We start from the raw sequence: 3,473 nt of genomic DNA on the forward strand, positions 1-3,473 counted from the left end.
GCCACTGTCTTCTTGTACTTATTTAATTGACTTATGTTCTCATAATAGTATTTATTAACGTTAATTAAATTATTAGTGTTTCGATTAAATATTTCATTTTCGAGTCAAGGCCACCACATATTTCTATATATACAATTTACATATAATTAATAATATACAAAAATATGTGTGTAATGAGTGACAATTTATTAAATTTAATATTAAAAATAAAAAAAAGTAAAAAAATGTAATTGCCTCCTGTGAGGTTTGAACTCACGACCCCTGGTTTACGAGACCAGTGCTCTACCACTGAGCTAAAGAGGCTCATGCTGGGTTCACTAGCAAGCCCGCAATATTTAGCTGCGCATCTAATCGACACGTAAATCTTAAATTTTATATCGTAGATAAATAAATATTCGATTTAAACAACTGCATTTGTGAAGGGTAGTAGTTAATTTTTTAATAGATAAAGTAAAAATATTAATTATACTGAATTTTCAAAATTTGTAGAAAGAATTTGCTTAAAACTTAATAAGTGATGCGGGGAAACCATTTGCTGACGTTCCCGCAAAGGAAAAATTCCTTTTTAACACCTATAATATACAATTTCATTTACAACAATCACATACTTCTATCATATACTGATCATTACCTATAGTTTCAATGGATGACCTTGTTTCCAAAAAGGGGGGGCGAGACGTACTCCGTGTGTTTTGCGCATGTTCCATAATTAGGCGCGGTTGCATTCAAATTTAAAAGATTGTCACGGCATGCTCTGTACTATAGCCGAATATATACATATAAGATATTAAATCTATTTTCACTGAGTTCACTTCAATTTCTAAATGTTTACTTTTCTACCATTTTCTTCTATGAGTCCTCATAACCTATTTAATATTTTGCAGGCTCAAATAAAATAAAACAGAATACAAATTTATATGCTTTTAAAACTATATACATATGCATGGTTCGTTTATTATAATGGTTTCTGCAGTTTATTTAATAATATAAAAAAACATGCTATAAAATATCTGTAAGAGACCAATCCGATAATAATGTCCATGATTAAGGTGGCCATATCCCTGGCCGAGAAATGGTAAAATTTCTGGCATTTTTATGTACTGAAATCTTGAAAAGTAAAACGTGTAGAACAAAAGTAAGCACAAAAATAAAATCCTTGATGTTTTATTTATTCATTGTTACCATTTAAATTTACCCAAATAAAATAATAACTAAAAAAAAGCGTTTGTAAAACATGCGTTTGCTGTTATTCTAACCCCACATTTTAAGAATTATTTTCACGTACTTATAAATAAAAGTAAACAATTTTATATGTAGGACTAAGCAAGTAAATGTTATAAGAATATTTACATGTGGAGTTATATATAAAAAAGTTAGTATTTTCGTAGATTTCAGTACCTAAAACCTTGATGGTTTGATCGTTTTTTGCACCTGTTTATTCGTTTTACTGCGGCGTCTTTGAAAATACTCAGGTGGCATGACATAACATTCCTATTATTTGATAAACTTTAGATTATTCAGTTATTAAATGTTTGAAATTATTTGTCTTTGCGGAAAACACTATTTAAAGGCCCTTAAGGAAGGCTCTTATCGAGTATAATTTTGAAACATTTTTACTAAATATCAACACAAGACAAATTAATAGAAGAATTAGTGCAGGTTTAAACAGATTATGAAATAAAACTCAAAAGATACATTTATTTATTTATTTATTAAAATATACACTATACCATAACAGTTTCACCAAAGCACTAGCACAACACAAAACAAAATGAGAATATTTTTTAGGTTAGCTCGGTTTGGCTTTTTACCGCTCGGCGCTCACCGTTCTTGGTTCTTTTCAACCAATCAAAACTCGTAAAGTAAACGCATGCGTATTAATACGTTGGTACGTCGCCCCACTTTTCGGCTTCAAGTCAATTGCAAAATGATCAGAATAGGATAGAAGTATGTGACAACAATCCCCCTTATGGTCTTAATTGACGTCATCAAGGAAGTCTGTCAATCGCCTTTGACAGAATGAAATCTCTTTCTGTTATCAATTCACCGGACCCGGGGAGTTTTCATATGAACCACGAGCATGTGGTTCTTAAAAAATGTATCAAAAAATGTGATTATTAGGGGAAAAAATTTACTTTTATATTTAAAATACGATAGTTTTTCGGGTTTCACTTCCTTAGCCTTCTAGGAATCTTTGACCTGCCTTTATTGTTCTCGGGCTAGGATCTGTGGTAGATCGTCAAAGCCTTAAAACCATTAAATGTACTTTTGTTTTTTCATTTATTCTGACGAGAGAAAGCAGTCCTGAAACGTCGCCAGGACACTGTATATTTATAATTTAACATCCTCTTTAAAAAAAACTACTCTAAAGTTAATTTTCATAATAAATTGTGTATAAGAACTAATTTTTCTATGATTTTTGTGAGACAAAACCTCGAATTTCTAGCACGCTCTCCCTCCCTGGTGACCAACTAATGCATCATGTCAAGAGCACCGGCCGCGTGGCGCGCATTTTTTCCACGGGAACACAAAGGTATTGTGCAAATCTACCGTCGACGAGTGGACACAAAGAAAGGAAGGGTACAAAAGCCGGGTCCGCAGACGTTTCCTTTTCCTCGACACCGTAAAGACGTACACGTGGCCTAATCGGGGGCTCCTTAACGGAGGCACCATGTGGCCTTTATTGGGTTATAAATAAAAACCGGTGGCAGCGGTTTTGTGAGGAAGGCGAGCGCGAGGGGACCGTCTTGGAATACTACGCACACGAGATCCTTTCGAGGAGGTCAAATGAATTATGAAAGGGGTCAGAAGGGGAAGGCAACGCGGGGCGACCGGGATTTTTTATTATCTTGAGGAATTATGGAAACTTTCTTCTGGTCGACGAATAGGGTCGTCTCACATATACAGGGTCGGAAAGTCCCCATGGTTCATCGGCCGTTACGTGAGAGCGATAAAATAAGTCATAGAAATCCGTGCGATAGAGAAAGGTGGCTATAATGAAGGCGTCTAATAGTCACCGCCCATTTCGCCCTTCCACAAATAAGACGTGGATCTTATTTGTGGAAGGGCGAAATGGGCGGTGACTATTAGACGCCTTCATTATACCCATCATCTATCGCACGGATTTCTATGACTTTCTTTATCGCTCTCACGTAATTGCCGATGAACCATGGTGACTTTCCGACCCTGTATATTCAGCATGTTCAAAATTAATATAGCTTTTTTCAGAATTTTGTTTTTACTAATATTAACCTTTTCTATAAAGCGTTGACGGCAATGTCGCACGCTTTAAATTTAAGTTATAACAAGTTAAGTTGGCTATTCTGACACTATTGCTGGAACAGTTACATTTTCTGTTAGTACCATTTACCGTTTACTACATGTTATGCTGGTGACCGGTTGTGTTTTTGTGTGTTATTTTTGCTTATTATAATTTTAATTAACATGGAGAGTATGAAAAATTACAATATACT

General features: G+C 34.6%; 1 non-coding gene across 1 annotated transcript; it reads right to left on the reverse strand.

Moving 5' to 3' along the window:
• Nucleotides 1-231: 231 nt before the first annotated feature.
• Nucleotides 232-303, reverse strand: Trnat-cgu. The gene has a single exon. It is a non-coding gene; the product is annotated as a tRNA-Thr (tRNA).
• Between the last annotated feature and the right edge of the window lie 3,170 nt (nt 304-3,473).

The sequence above is a fragment of the Anoplophora glabripennis genome, unplaced genomic scaffold, assembly GCF_000390285.2.
Source record: "Anoplophora glabripennis isolate ALB-LARVAE unplaced genomic scaffold, Agla_2.0 scaffold4, whole genome shotgun sequence".
NCBI classification, from domain to species: Eukaryota; Metazoa; Arthropoda; class Insecta; order Coleoptera; family Cerambycidae; genus Anoplophora; species Anoplophora glabripennis.